This window comes from Schistocerca piceifrons, chromosome 2 (assembly GCF_021461385.2).
Source record: "Schistocerca piceifrons isolate TAMUIC-IGC-003096 chromosome 2, iqSchPice1.1, whole genome shotgun sequence".
In the NCBI taxonomy this organism is placed as follows: Eukaryota; Metazoa; Arthropoda; class Insecta; order Orthoptera; family Acrididae; genus Schistocerca; species Schistocerca piceifrons.
Window position 1 is genome coordinate 815,238,891 of NC_060139.1, and position 17,216 is coordinate 815,256,106.

The 17,216-nt window shown below is 41.7% G+C and overlaps 1 protein-coding gene across 1 annotated transcript in view; it reads left to right on the top strand.

Annotated features, from left to right (window-relative positions):
- Positions 1-17,216, top strand: part of LOC124775891 (facilitated trehalose transporter Tret1-like) — a 349,558-nt gene that overhangs the window by 245,223 nt on the left and 87,119 nt on the right. The gene's annotated exons all lie outside the window — the stretch shown is intronic.

Here is a 17,216-nt window from a genome sequence, read left to right on the forward strand (position 1 = left end):
CTCAGCAGTTGAGTCCCATAGTGCTCAGAGCCATTTTTTTGACGTGTACAGGTCCAGCTGCCCATGCAGTTTCAACACGATACCACAGTTCATCAAGAGTAGTGACTGGCGTATTGTGACGAGCCAGTTGCTCGGCCACCATTGACCAGACGTTTTCAGTTGGTGAGAATTCTGGAGAATGTGCTGGCCACGGCAGCAGTCGAACATTTTCTGTATCCAGAAAGGCCAGTACAGGACCTGTAACACGCAGTCGTGCATTATCCTGCTGAAATGCAGGGTTTCGCAGGGATCGAATGAAGGGTAGAGCCACGGTTTGTAACACATGTGAAATGTAACGTCCACTCCTCAAAGTGCCGTCAATGCGAACAAGAGGTGTCCGAGACGTGCAACCAATGGCACCCCATACCATCACGCCGGGTGATACGGCAGTATGGCGAAGACGAATATACGCTTCCAATGTGCGTTCACCGCGATGTCGCCAAACACGGATGCGACCATCATGATGCTGTATACAGAACCTGGATTCATCCGATAAAACTGACGTTTTGCCATTCGTGCACCCAGGTTCGTCGTTGAGAACACCATCGCAGGCGCTCCTGTCTGTGTTGTAGCGTCAAGGGTAACCGCAGCCATGGTCTCGGAGCTGATAGTCCATGCTGCTGCAAAACGTCATCGAACTGTTCGTGCAGATGGTTGTTGTCTTGGAAATTTCCCCATCTGTTGACTCAGGGATCCAGACGTGGCTGCAAGATCCGTTACAGCCATGCGGATAAGATGCCTGTCATCTCGACTGCTAGTGATACGAGGCCGTTGGGATCCAGCACGGCGTTCCGTATTACCCTGCTGAACCCACTGATTCCATATTCTGCTAACAGTTATTGGATCTCGACCAACGCCAGCAGCAATGCGACGATTCGATAAACCGCAATCGCGATAGGCTACAATCAGACCTTTATCAAAGTCGGAAACGTGATGGTACCACCTTAGACGAGGCATCACAATAACGTTTCACCAGGCAATGCCGGTAAACTGCTGTTTGTGTATGAAAAATCGGTTGGTAACTGTCCTCATGTCAGCACATTTTATGTGTTGCCACCGGCGCCAACCTTGTGTGAATGCTCTGAAAAGCTAATCATTTGCATGTCACAGCATCTTCTTCCTGTCGGTTAAATTTCGCATCTATAGCACGTCATCTTCTTGGTGTAGCAATTTTAATGGCCAGTAGTGTACTTCGAACTTTATAAAGCTTTAGTAGGCCATTAAAACAACATAATGTACAAGTAACAAGGTTCACTACTCTGGCAATTCCGTGTAAATCGCAAGAGAATTTTTACGCGTCTATTATGTCACCGATATATCTGTGGGGAGTTCCCGCCCGTTAGAGGTCAACCGTGGTCAAGTGGTCGCCGGCACGGTAGCTCAGCGTGTTCGTTCAGACTGTTAACTGCCATCTGTAATAATAATTAAAAAAAAAGACCTGAGTGCATGGATCAACGATGAACTTGAACGGATGTCATGGGACGTTCACAACGAACAATGACAAACAAAATGAGATAAAACCAAAATAGTGATTAGCATTCGAGCATTGCAAACGGATCGTGGACGAGGCAATGATTCGAACCCTCCCAATACCTATTTGTAATCTATAATTTTTGATCACATTATTTAATTGTTGTTGTAAATTGTTGAGCCAGCCGCTATGGCCGAGCAGTTCTAGGAGCTTCAGTCCGGCACCGAGCTGCTGCTTACTTATGTCCTTATGCCCTTACATAAGTTAGGTTTAAGTAGTTCTAAGTCTAGGGGCCTGTTGACCTCAGATGTTAAGTCTTATAGTGCTCAGAGCCATTTGAACCATTTTTGTAGATTGCTGTAAATTCCTCTTGGACCAAACTGCTGAGGTCATCGGTCCCTAGGCTTACATACTACTTAATCTATCTTAAAGTAACTAATGCTAAGGACTACACACACACACACACACACACACACACACACACACACACACACACACACACACACACACACACACACACCCATACCTGACAGAAAACTGGAACCTCCGATGAGAGGAGCCGCGCGAACCGTGGCAAGGCATCTTAGACCGCGTGACATTATTTAATTTATATGACATTTAAGAGATAATGTACTGAAAAAAAACACGAACATTTTCAGGAAGTTCTAGTGAATTTCATAATTACGTTATTTCACTACGTATTATTTTTTTAAATTAAATTTTCAAGGACGAGGGAATGGCTTAGAAAGCCAAAGTCAAACCTCCATAAATAGTGATGTGAATGACATTATTCACAGTCATTAATGTAGTAAGTCACAATATGCCACACCACACGAGTAACGTACAATTACTCGTCAGATGTGCTCTCGACATTACACGTTGCAGGATGGTATTTGTCTCACAGAAATGAACTCAAACGGCATCTACTACATCGAATGAACGCAGCTTTCCCTCGTTTACAGGGAATGTTCAGAGTTTCTATGGGAAAACGCATCTCATTGACATTTTGAAAATTAAATAATCTGACCAATGATGAAAAATATATTATTAATTAAGTTTGAGCGGGAGTCAAACCGTAACGTCATACACGTTCTTCTTACGAAACTCGGATGCTAATCACTTGACCACCATGAACTCTAACGTCCGGCAACTACGCGCAGATACATAAGCCACATAATATACGCGTAAAATTTCTCTTGTGATTTTCTCGGAATTTCCAGAGCAGTGCTCCTTACTACTTGCATATTATGTTGTTTTAATGGCCTGCTAAAGGTGTACAAAGTTTGAAGTAAATCTGTTCTCCCAACGTCGTGGTCTCCCCTTGTTAGAAAGCGGGTGAACTAGCATAAATGCGGGAGTCATGCACAGCAAATGCACAAAGGAAGAACTTAATGTCCAGATAAACCGTTACAGGCTTTGTATTACTTAATTTATTGACTTGTTTGGCTTAATAGATGAGAGCATGTTCAGACATCTTTACCCTGCAGGCAACGCTTTAGTTCAGGTGCCATGCCCTGACAGGAGAGCCATAGCGTTATCTCTCACTGCACATTCCCACACCAACACGACACTGTGTGAGTGCGAGGAGGGGAAAGAGTTGAAACGGCGAACGCACAGCATTTGAAGGGCAGTGCAGTCGCACTCCACATTTGGTTTACTACTTCGCATTTCTCAACAACATACATCACAAACAAAACAAATTTTCAGTAATTAATTATTCTGGTGCACTAAAGACACTGGTACAAAGTGTCGGCATACGGACAGAAACAGATAATTTCACATAGCTTCGTACTTAGGTTGCCATAGGCCGGCCCGTGTGGCCGAGCGGTTCTAGGCGCTTCAGTCTGGAACCGCGCAACCGCTACGGTCGCAGGTTCGAATCCTGCCTCGGGTATGGATGTGTGTGATGTCCTTAGGTTAGTTAGGTTTAAGTAGTTCTAAGTTCTAGGGGACTGATGACCTAAGATGTTAAGTCCCATAGTGCTCAGGGCCATTTGAACCATTTACGTTGCCATATAATCGTGATTTATTTACTTTCATAATCGAAAACGGTTTTTCACGCACATATGTTGATCAAAATATTGTAGCACTTTTCCACTATAATTACAGAGACGTCAAAAATTTACCTGAGGAAAGCAATGTAGACGTTCTGAACTGTTTTAACTTAAAACGATTTGTCTTTGAAACGGGAATTACCTTGCAGCTCGATCAGTTACATCCGCACATGCACAGGAGCGCTTGCAACTGAATCGGCAAACGCTCTCGAAAAGTGTGCTCAAAACGTGTACGAAACTATCTTTTTAATACTTTCAAGAGCGTAATGAGTTCCTCAAACCTCTTGTGTTCCTGAAAGCCAGAGAACTTAGCGATCCGGACTGTGTTTGTCAGAATGTGTCCCTTCTTTTTAAATTCACTCCATCAAATCAGAAAGAAGTATTACTGTGAGCACTGTGTAGTCAAGTCCACTTAAAATGTACGGAAAAAAGTAATTACTATAGATAAAGATCAAATAAGGCAGAAGGGATAGATAACTTTCCATCAGAATTTCTAAAATAATTGGGGGAAGTGACAACAAAACAGATTCATGTTGGTTTGTCGAATGTATGAGTCTGGCGATACACCATCTGACTTTCGGAAAAATATCATCCACACAATTCCGAAGACTGCAAGAGCTGACAATTGCGACAACTATTGCACAATGAGATTAACAGTTCATGCATCCAAGTCACTGACAAGAATAACATACAGAAGAATAGAAAAGAAAATTGAGGATGTGATAGATGACGATCAGTTTGGCTTTAGGAAAGGTAAATGCAATTCTGACGTTGTGGTTGATAATGGAAGCAAAGCTAAAGAAAAATAGTTCATATGCTTTGTCAACCTGAAAAAAGCGTTCGACATTTATACAAGGTGTCCCATTTATCTTGACCACCCTAAATAACTGTTTGTCCAGATGCAAATTACAAAATGTTTCAAGCAGATGTTCTTTAGCCGTCAGGGACACATCAGTCAGTATGATTGCCTTCGTTGTAGCTTTGTTTTTTACAAAGATGTGAACAGCGATATGACTTTTTTTGAATGGCACCCTGTATTTTTTATTCGGTACTTCATTTCCTCTCCTAAAGACCTATTCAAAAATGCATCACAGTGTACCATTCACTGAAACACAACGTTATTAATTACGTAACTCAACATTCATGTTGACGCTCCCAGCGCTTAGTGCAGGTACTTGGGGTAATGAAACTCATCCACGTGCTGACGTTGAGAGAGGACAAATGTAAACATAAGTAGAATGCACACCTGTTATTCCGTGAACCACCGTCAGTTGAGTTGTGTGAGTAGAATGTACACCAACGAAGAGAAGGTAGAAAGGCTACTCACCTATCAGGAATGTAAGTTAGCAGAACAATAACTGCAACACATTGTCTTATGTACGTGAACATTTAGTACAGTACTTTAGTCCTTTTAAATACCATTGTATAGAGTAAGCATACATTAAAGGCAGTCCTTCCTACAAACTGCATCGACATAACGTTTCTTTCATTGTTGTTGTTGAAGGTAGGCGTAATGATATGGAGGCAGCGGAACTGTACAGAGAGCGATATCCTGACAAGTACCCACCTTTCCGACGGATGTTTTCTCGTCTTGTTGCGACGGGAAACGGGAAGTTTCAACCCACGACTAGGCAATCGTCGTCTCACTCGCACAGACGAAGCTGCCGAAGTTACTGTTCTCGCTTCCGTTGGTATGAACCCACATTTGAGCACAAGATAGCTTCAACACGAGATTGTCATTCCTAAAACCAGTGTACGTCGTATTCTTACACGTCACCGGTTCCATCCTTACCATGTACACCTAAATCAAGAATTGCTTGGGAATGATTTCCAGAACCGTGTACAGTTCTGTCAGTGGGCACAGCAGCAAATCCTCGCCAACCCGAACTTCTTCTCCAATGTTCTGTTTACCGATGAACGTTCCTTCTCAATCAAAGGACAGGTAAATACAAGGAACATGCATTATTGGTCCAGCGATAACACTCGATGGCTTATACAGGTAGACCATCAGCGTCAATGGAGAGTTAACGTCTGGTGTGGGATGCTTGGTACTACAATTATTGGCCCTTACTTAATCAGTTGTAGTCTAAACGGCACAGCGTATGCCAACTTCTTCAGTCGAATTGTTCCTCCTCTTCTGGAAGAAGTGCGGCTAAGAACCAGAATGCTTATAAGGTATCAACGCGATGGATGTCCAACACATAATGCCCTACGTGCACGTCGTTTTCTGAGTCTAAGGTATCCTGCCAGATGGGAGATTGGTCGAGGAGGAAGAGTTACTTGGCCTGCTGGGTCTCCTGCCTTAAATCCTCTGGACGTTTTTCTTTCTGAATGTATTAAAGACGTTGTCTATCGCGATGTTCCAACAACTCCAGAGGACATGCAGAAACGTATCGTGCTCGCTTGTGATTCTCTTCAGCAGGCAGCACTGGAAGCAGTAAGTAATTCTTTCATTCAACGAGTGCACCAGTATATCGGTATCCAGTGTCACCACTTTGAGCACCTTTGAATGTTCTAGTCCTGGGCAATACTACAGGAGAGTCAAAGTCCATTTTGTGTTGTGTTTTTACTTGGTTTTAATTTGCTTTCTGACAACTCCAGCAAGTGGACGAGTTTGTGATTCCTGGTTGAAAGTCAGTGTTGTGTCATGTGATTGATAACGTTATGTTTCAGTAAATGGTACACTGTGATACATTTTTGAATAGGTCTTTAGGAGAGGAAATGAATTACCAAATAAAAAATACAGGGTGCAATTTAAAAAGTCATACCACTGTTCATATCTTTGTAAAAAAACAGAGCTGCAACGAAGGCAGTCATGCTGATGGATGTCCCCCTGACGGCTAAAGAACCTTTGCTTGAAACATTTTGTAATTTTCATTTGGACAAACAGTTATTTAGGGTGGTCAAGATAAATGGGACACCTTGTATAATGGTGCAAGATGTTAGAAGTCCGGAGAAAAATAGGTGTAAGGTACAGGGAGAGATGGGTAATAAACAATATATACAAGATTCAAGAGGGAATAATAATAGTGGCGACCAAGAACCGAAGTTCTCGTATTAAAAAGCTGTAAGACAGGAATATAGTTTTTCGCCCCTACTGTCCAGTCTGTACATCGAAAAAGCAATGATGGAAATAAAGGAAAGGTTCATGAGTGGAATTAAAATTCAAGCGAAAGGATATCAATGATAAGATTCGCTGATAACATTTCTGAGTGAAAGTAAGGAAGAATTACATGATCTGCTGAATGGAATGAACAGTCTAATAAGTACAGAATAATGACTGAGAGCAAATCGAAGAACGGCTAAAGTAATGAGAAGTAGTAAAAAAGAGAACAGTGAGACACTTAACATCAGGATTGATGGTCACAAAGTGGATGAACTCAAGGAATTCTACTACCTAGGCAGCAAAATAATCTATTATGGACGGAGCAAGGAGGACATAAAAAACAGACTAGTGCTAGCAAGAAGAATATTCCTGGCCAAGAGAAGTCTACTGGTATCTAACATAGGACTTAATTTGATGAAGAAATTTCGGAGAATGTATGTTTACAGCACAGCATTGTATGGTAGGGAAACAGAGACTGTGGGAAAACCGGAACAGAAGAGGATTTAAGTATTTGAGATGTGATGCTACAGACGAATGTTGAAAACTAAGTGGATTCATAAGGTAAGGAATGAGGAGGTTCTGCGCAGAATCGGAGAGGAAAGGAATATGTGGAAAATACTGACAAGGAGAAGGAACAGGATGATAGGACCTATGTTAAGACATCAGAGAATGACTTCCACGATATTAGAGGGAGCTGTAGAGGACAAAAACTGTAGAGGAAGACAGAGATTGGAATACATCCAGCAAATAATTGAGGACGTAGGTTGCAAGTGCTACTCTGAGATGAAGTGGTTGGCACAGGAGAGGATTTCATGGTGGGTAGCATCAAACAAGTCAGAAGATTGATGACTAAAAAAAATAGATAAAGAATGGCTTTGTTACAAGATTTTTGATGGGAATGTGTAACATCAGAAAGGTCGAACCATTAAGAACCATTAAGATAAGGGATATGGGAACATATACCGACAAATCGCATAGATAATTTATTGCAGTGCGATGATTGTTGGACGAGTGGCGACGTAGTGGGCTCAGGGCAATAGTGTGTCAAGAAGAGTCCTTCCAGAAGGACCAGCGCTCGAGAAGGCCGTAGGATTGTTCGACTGGTTCTTGAGAATACACGACAATGGGTGAAATGGGGATAGAGGTTAGAGGCAGACTTTGGATCACGAACTGTCGAGAATATAACGCTGGAAGCAGGGTTCAGACCTCGAACTGCCTACCATAGACATCAGAGACTTGCATGGTGTCGAGCAGAGTCAACTGAAACATGGAATTCCGTGGTGTCTAGCAGCGAGTCTCGTTTCCATTTTTTTGGTGATCAGATCGACACCTACGTACCCTCAGACAACCTGGGGATCAATTGGATATGATAACAGGACATTTGGTAATTGTTGAAGAGAGGCTGAGTGCTCGTCAGTTTACTGCAAGAATAGACTCTGTTGTTATCCTTCGTGACCATGATACCAAATGGTGTATTGCATCAGGAAATTCTGGACCCTACACTTCCATTCACGCCATAAATGCTTTAATGAATGTATGGATTCTTTCCTGGTCTGCCTGGTGTCCTGATTTTTCACCCAGATAACATATCTGGGATGCGATACGAAGAGGTATACTTTCACAAGAGCCTCACGAACTGATACGTCGTGTGTTTCAGACGCTGCAAGTTCATGCGGAGGCTGTTCACTTTCATCTCACTGTGTGTAAATATTGTATTCGAGCCCTTGGAGATCTAACCTAATAATAATGATATGACGATGATTTTGATGTACATTAGTTCCTATTAGAATGTAAGCATAACTCTTTAGTACATGTACTGTGATGAACAGCTCTACAATGTTTGACAGATATCGGACTGATGCTTCGTGATGTAACATTTTTCATTTCCGTCAGCGTATAGACAAGCCTGATGAAATTCATATAGCTTCGCTAAACCGATTGGTACACAATTTTATCATCAGGATTTGCCAAACCATATTCCTCGTTAGGCTGATGGAATAAATATTCAGCCCACTCTGAAGCTTAATCATATCATCTGTCTACCACTGTCCAACATTATTGAAAGCCATCGTATTATTTCTGATGGTTAGTAAAGCATCGTTTTAATTTGATTAGTTATCAGAGGCAAACTTCCTTGCACAAATATATGCTTGCCTAGTTCTAACCCGAACTATGTGACCAAATTTCATTGTGTTCATGCGACTTACTGTAAGATCTCTCACCTAATATGAATGTAGTGTGTTGAGTGTATGTTATGGCGGCCAGTGCTAATATAGAACAGCGCACTGTAAATATCACACTTAAATTATGCTATTTCTCCTCAAATGCGAGCCATAAACCGCATTAAAAGCACGCCATTTCTCTTCGGATGCGCGCTGGTATCCATATAAAATAGTGGAAATATGTTTTTTAGTGCTCTCTCTGTGACGATCAAAAACCAGTGTCTAGTGCTGAAATGGTCAGCTGTGCTGCGAAGGACGCAGCTGTGTTTTCGACTGCGCATACTCTGATGTGAAGTTATCCCTTCCGGCGCTATTGAGTTCTACGGTGTTCACAGGTCAATATTTTTCTTTCAAAATGGTTGTAAATAATCGTGCAAGCAGAGCATGAGCAATTTTTGAGGAGCAGTTGACGTAACGGTGCCATGGTTCACTTGTCAAACGCACCTTCTGGCAGTTAATCAGCTCAGGTTCGATTCCAGCTGTTACCATCTCTATTCGGGTAATAGGCGGCCATCATTTTCGAAACAGTTCACTTAATCTCCAACGTCTTTTACAGCTAGTTGCGTATTAGTAATTGGTTCATGTATTGCTAAACGTAGACTAGAGTGCAACCAAAAAGACAGTCTAGGATTTTAAAATGTTACGGAACAAAGATGAAAATTCAAGGCATAGATCCAATAATCAGTGATGAGGTACTGAATCGAATCAGGGAGAGAGAAACTACACTACTGGCCATTAAGATTGCTACACTAAGAAGAAATGCAGATGATAAACGGGTATTCATTGGACAAATATCTTATACTAGAACTGACTTGTGATTACATTTTCACGGAATTTGGGTGCATAGATCCTGAGAAATAAGTACCCAGAGCAACCAACTCTGGCCGTAATAACGGCCTTGATACGCCTGGACATTGAGTCAAACATAGCTTGGATGGCGTGTACAGGTACAGCTGCCCATGCGGCTTCAACACGATACCACAGTTCATCAAGAGTAATGACTGGCGTATTGTGACGGAGCCAGTTGCTCGGCCACCACTGACCAGACGTTTTCAATTGGTGAGAGATCTGGAGAATGTGCTGGCCAGGGCAGCAAACGAACATTTTCTGTACCCACAAAGGCCCGTACAGGACCTGCAACATGCAGTCGTGCATTATCCTGCTGAAATGTAGGGTTCCGCAGGGATCGAATGAAGGGTAGAGCCACGGGTCGTAACACATCTGAAATGTAACGTCCACTGTTCAAAGTGCCGTCAATGCGAACAAGAGGTGACCGAGACGTGTAACCAATGGCAGCCTATACCATCACGCCGAGTGATATGCCAGCATGGCGATGACGAATACACACTTCCAATGTGCGTTCACCGTGATGTCGCCAAAAATGGATGAGACCATCATGGTGCTGTAAACACAACCTGGACTGATCCGAAAAATTGACGTATTGCCATTCGAGCACCCAGGTTCGTCGCTGAGTACACCATCGCTCCCGTCTCTGATGCAGCGTCAAGGGCAACCGCAGCCATGGTCTCCGAGCTGATAGTCCATGCTGATGCAAACGGCGACGAACTGTTCGTGAAGATGGTTGTTGTCTTGCAAACGTCCCCATCTGTTGACTTAGGGATCGAGACGAGGCTGCACGATCCGTTACAGCCATGCGGATAAGATACCTATCATCTCGACTGCTAGTGATACGAGGCCGTTGGGATCCAGCACGGCGTTCCGTATTACCCTCCTGAACCTACCGATTCCATATTCTGCTAACAGTCATTGGATCTCGACCAACGCGAGCATCAATGTCGCGATACGATAAACCGCAATCGCGATAGGCTAAAATCCGACCTTTATCAAAGTCGGAAACGTAATGGTACGCATTTCTCCTCCTTACACGAGGCATCACAATAAGGTTTCACCAGGCAACGCCGGTCAACTGCTGTTTGTGTATGAGAAATCGGTTGGAAGCTTTCCTCATGTCAGCACGTTGTAGGTGTCGCCACTGGCGCCAGTCTTGTGTGAATGCTCTGAAAAGCTAATCATTTGTATATCACAGCATCTTCTTCCTGTCGGTTAAATTTCGCGTCTGTAGCACGTCATCTTCGTGGTGTATCAATTTTAACGGCCAGTAGTGTATATTCCACAGTTGATTAAAATGAGGGATATGTTGCTAACACACATCCTCAGGCATCAAGGAATAGATAATTCAGTAACTGAGCGAATATGACATCAATGTCACAGTGAGTATCGGATATACATAATATGGTGCATTATGTCAGAAAATTTATAGTCTTGGCAGCATTGTACGTGGAGGTGGCAGCGTGGTACATTGTTGACGTGGCACGGGGTCACCTACCTAGGAACAACGTCTTCGCTTCCTGTTAGCCAAGCAAAGCTCCAATACATGTACAGGGTGAGTCACTAACTACTGCCAGCAAGAATAGCTCCGAAAGTACGATAGTAACTGAAAAGTTTGTCGGACAAATGTTGCATGGGCAATGGGGGACATAATATGGCGTTGGTTTTTTGTTGCTAGGTGGGGTCGCATCGGAGATGTGAAAGTCAAGTTCTTTTTTCTTTTTTAGTGGGATGCTATAGATTGGTACTTATTTTCAGATAGCGACTATCGAGACAAATCCAATGATGTGTAACAGTAAGGTCTTTGAAGTCAATGAAGGTCAAAAAGGTGGCATGTACATCAATTTACTGAAAGTGTTCGAAGTGACGGGTATCAACGCAGTACGGCAATCTTCTTATCATGGATTGTGTGGTATTAGTTATCACTTCAGCACTTATTGAGGCACATTCTCTGACAATTCTCTCTCGCATATCTTCAGGAGTAGATGGAACGTCTTCATAAACAATGTCTTTTACGAATCCCCACAAGAAAAAACCCAGAGCATTGAAGTCTGGCGAACGGGCCGGTCACGACACGTCGCCTCCGCGTCCAATCCAACGATTTGGGAATTGTCTCGGAAACTCATTTCTAGCCATCAGCGAGAAATGTTTCGGACACCCATCGTGTTGATACCACATTCTGTTCCCTGTTCCTAAAGGTATTTATTCCAATAACAGACCTAATGTTTCTTGTGGGAATGTGGTGTACTTCCTAACATTAAGATTTCCTTCGATGAAAGAGGGGCCTATAATTCTTTCCTCCAGAATCCCACACCATACATTCAGCGAACACCATTTTTGGTGTGCAACTTGCCGCAGCCAACATGGATTATCAGTTGCCCAATAATGCATGTTATACAAATTAACATTTCCATGCTTCGTGAATGTAGTCGCCAGTAAATAAAATCAAATTAATAAATGTGTCATTCCTCTGAATCTGAAGTTGAGCCCATCGGCAGAATTTAATAGTTCAAAATGGTTCAAATGGCTCTGAGCACTATGGGACTCAACTGCTGAGGTCATTAGTCCCCTAGAACTTAGAACTAGTTAAACCTAACCAACCTAAGGACATCACAAACAACCATGCCCGAGGCAGGATTCGAACCTGCGACCGTAGCGGTCTTGCGGTTCCAGACTGCAGCGCCTTTAACCGCACGGCCACTTCGGCCGGCCAGAATTTAACGCCACGCATGCAATCCGTACCAGTTAATTCTTCGTGGAGACTGATACGGTAAGGATGATACTTGTGGCGATGCAGAACAAGAACAATACTACTCTGGCTCATGCCAGATTCCATTGCGATTTGACGTGAACTAACGCAAGGATCTCGAACGACAGTGACAAGAGTACCAATTTCCGTTTCCTCGTTAGTAACTTTCCTATGCCGGGTATGTTTCCGATGCGTTAAACATGCAGTTGTTCTCAATTTATCATACACATATTTAAATGTACGACGTGCAGGGTGAGTACACTGAAGATATCTTTCAGCTTATAAGTCTCTAGCTCTCACTGAATTTTGTTGGCATTCTTCGTAAATGTGAAGCCTATACGCTTGTTCTTCGAAGGACTACATCATTTACATTCGCTTGATTCGGCGATACTAGTCTTACCATTCCTATTACTGTTGTATTCCGATACTGTCGAATGGTATTTACATGCCAATGGCACTTTAAATGGATACGCCGTATTCGGCAAATATTTACTATTTGCACGATATAAGAGAGAGAAATGTCAGAACATGTGCTTCGATAAGTGCCGAAGTGATAAGACATACTACTCAATCCATAATAAGATGATTTCAGCTCTGCATTGATACCAATGGTCATCGCACCTTCTTTAAATGGACGTTTATGCCTTTGTGATCTTCGTTGACCTTCAAAGACCTTACTGTTATACATCATTGGATTCGTTTCGATCGCCGCTGTCCGAAAATAAGTGGTACTTATAGCATCCCAATTTATTTATTTATTTACATTTTATGGTCTTCATTGGACCACTCTAGCCAACGTTATTTCAGTTTCCTCTCAACCCAGTACTTCTTCATTCTTTCGAATCTCATCCTTCTTTCTTCATCTGAAATCAACCTTCCTATAGTCTGTTTGTTGATTCTCGTTTGCAGTCTGGTTTGTTTGTCTGTGAGTTTCCTGATTTTGTCACTCTTGTTTCTTTGGCCTTCCAATGTAATCTGTAGCTCATCCATATCTTCCTTGATTTGTGTAATCCACTTAATGGTGCACTTACTATTCCACAATTTTTTCTGTTATTCTCCTGACGATCCTGTTCTCTGGTGTTCTGATTAGATGTACAAAAAATGAAATGCGTTTCTTCCTGATAGTACTCGTTACCGGTTCTATTTCCTTGTAGAACGTTTCTTTTGTAGCTACTCTCCAGTGTCCATCCTTCTTGTACGATTTGTTGATGCCCATTCTGATGATTCTTCTCTTTATTTTGAGTATTTTGTCTATTTGTGCAGTGTTAGTTGTTTTGAAGAAGGTTTCACTTCCGTATGTTATTTCTGGTTGAGTAACTGTTTTGTAGTGTTTTAATTTTTTTGCTATTGACAGGCTCTTTTTGTTGTAGGTGTTCTTGCTGATATACTGTGCTCTAATCAGTTTGTTTATTCTGTTATGCAATGTTGGCTTTTCATTGATGTTATGTGTTATGATTTCTCCCAGATGAAAACTTCCTGGCAGATTACTGTGTGCCGGACAGAGACTCGAACTCGGGACCTTTGCCTTTCGCGAGCAAGTGCTCTACCAGCTGAGCTACCCAAGCACGACTCACACCCCGTCCTCACAGCTTTCTTCTGCCAGTACCTCGTCTCCTACCTTCCAAACTTTACAGAAGCTCTCCTGCGAACCTTGCAGAACTAGTATTCCTGAAAGAAAGGATATTGCCGAGACATGGCTTTGCCACAGCCTGGGGGATGTTTCCAGGATGAGATTTTCACTCTGCAGTCTCGGTCCGGCACACAGTTTTAATCTGCCAGGCAGTTTCATATCAGCGCATACTCCGCTGCAGAGTGAAAATCTCATTCTGATTTCTCCCAGATATTTAAATTTATCTAAAATTTTCATTTCTTGGTTTGCTGTGGCAATTTTGCTTATGAGTGGTGGGTCAATTAACATGATGACTGTTTTTTCAAAGGCTATTCCAAGATGCTGATTTCTGTGCTATTTCCTGTAGTGAGATAGCAGGGGTCTTGTTTTAAATCTGTTTTTACGATGAATGGCTCAGAGAGTTCCACCCTGAACTTGACAGTGTTGTTTAAGGTGAGTTCTATCAATTTGATTAATTTTGCATGGAGCCCGAAATTTCTTGAGATTTTTAGCTTTGAATGTCTAGGGATACAGTCACATGTTTTTTTAAAGTCCACGAAGGTTATTACAAGAGGTTTATTTCGTTTCTTGTAATATGCTGTGGCTAATTTTAAAATGATGATCTGTTTTGCACAGCTTCTCCACGGACTGAAGTCTCCTCGGTATTCAACTAATTCTTCCTCTAGTTGCTCTTGGATCCTTTTGTATAGGATTCTGGAGAAAATCTTTTTGTGGAGTGGGTGGATTGTGGATGTAGTCCAATGTTTGGGAAACTTTTCTGTTATCCAGATTTTTGTTAGGGCTATGTGTCAGGATTTTCGAACTGTATCACTATCATATTTCCACATTTCTGCAAAAACTTGGTCTTCTCCGCATGCCTCATATTTTTTCATCTCTCTGAGTGCCGTTTCCACCTCTTGGATTGTTGGAGGATTTATGAGGTCAGGTGGAGTCTTGATTGGTGTGTCTGTATCAATTGCTAAAAGTTCCTGGGGTTTTTAACAATTCAAAAGTTTACCAAATGCTTTTATCTTGATTTCAGTATTTTCCTTATCATTATGTGCCATTTTTCCATCCTCCCTTTTCAGCATTAACGTAGGAGGGCAAATTTTTGTAATTGTCTTCCAAACATTTTGTAAAAATCTCTGGAATTGGTTTTATGGTAATTTTATTCTATTGAGTCGATTAGATCTTTCTGTGATTACATCTTGGTTTGCCTGATAATTTGTGCGAACTTTTTCCTCATATTTTTGAGGTTGGTTGCATTTTCTTCTGTTTTGCGTGTTTGAAATTTCAACTATGCATGATGTCTTTCTTCATGAATTTTATCAAATTCTGAGTTCCACCAGACATGTTTTTACGTGGGTCCAATGGGACTAAATTTTCTGCTTGTTGCCTGAGAATTTGAACCAGTTCCTCTAAATTATCTGCCCCTTTTATGTTTTGTGTGACTTCTCTATATTTATCATTTCTAATTAATTGGTGAGGATCGAAGTTTCTCTTTCGTTTATCGCATTTTGGTTTCTTTTTTAGTGGTGTGAACTTAATTTTGATTTTGACAGTGTAATGATTTGAATCCGTATCTACCCCTCTTAATACTTTAACATTGTGGATTTCTCTGTGGAAGATTTGTCCATAAATACATGATCCTGCTGCCATTCTCCTTTTCTCCAATCAGGATGCTTCCAAGTTTCAAGTTTGTTTGGCCTCCTATTGAAGCACGAGGACTTTGAGATCAGTTTGTGTTCCTTACAGAGTTCAACAAGTCTTTGGCCATTCATATTTGTTTGTTTATGTGGAGTCCATTTCCCAATGATATCCCAGTATTTCTTTTCTCTTCCCAGTTGGGCATTGAAGTCCCCTAACAGGATCTTAACATTGTTAATATTTTCTTGGTTTATTGTTTGGTCTAGGAGATCCCAAAACTTTTCCACTTCTTTCCTAGTCTTCGTTGGAAAAATCTTTTCATTAGTATGGGCATGGGCATTAATGATGGTATAAATTTTGTTGGATGCTTTTAAACTCAAAGTTGCAATTCTAGGGGAGATAGCTTGAATATCGATAATCGAATCTATTATTTTCACATTGGCTGTAAACCCAGTTCCAAATTGAGGACAAACTTTTATAACACTTATTGCAGGTATCCATTGTAAATTCTGTAGCCTTGTGATTCAATGGTTCTTCTTTAGTATTTCTCATTTCCTGGAGTCCTGCGACTACAATTTTCTGTTTATCTAATTCATCTGTCAAATTCTTTAGTTTTCCAGCTTTAAGTATAGAATTAATATTATGAGTTGCAATGTAGTTGATCTGATCTTGCTTGATCCTGTTCTTGTGAACTGGCATAAGAATGGGTGATTGCCAATGCATCCCATTTAAAAAAACTAAGTTGACCTTGATATCTCTGACGCGACCCCACCCAGCAACAAAACACCGTCATATTATGGCCCCCGTTGTCCCAAGCAACATTTGTCCCACAAACTTTTCAGCTACTATCGTACTATCGAAGTTATTCTAGGTGGCAGCAGTTAGTGACTACTGCCTCCGACTAAAGCGCTTGAGCAGAAGCTCTCCTGCGTCGGTAGGAACTCTGATTTCTTAGCGGGTAGCTCAGTCTGGTAGCGAGGAACACAGTGAATAGTCTATTGGTGGTGACTCTTGGCAGTTAACTATCATGGAAAATATTGAGGTACAGAGTCTAGTACTGGCGGCCAGAGTATAAAGTCGGGATGGTTATAGCTCCGCAAATAATTTGTGAAAATGTTTTAATTATTGCTTTATAAAAGTGTCTGGGAGTGGGGACCACAGTAGGTGATCGGACAGGCGGTGACTCTAACCATTTGTTTGCTAAAATGTGTTAATCATTGTATTAAAAAGAATAAGCCGTGAACCAGAACTAATTAAAGATTTAATCTGAGAATAATTTCAGAATTCTAATAGTAAAGGATATGTTGCGCAACACATCGAATTTAGTGTTGACAGTGCTGTGATCAGAAGTCACAAAAATTAATAAAAGACAGCCCTTGAAATTTGTGTACTCTATACTTCGGAGTAGTTAAGGATTTCCTCCGAATTTGACAATTACAGCGCCACTACCAAGTTTTATCAATTCAGCGA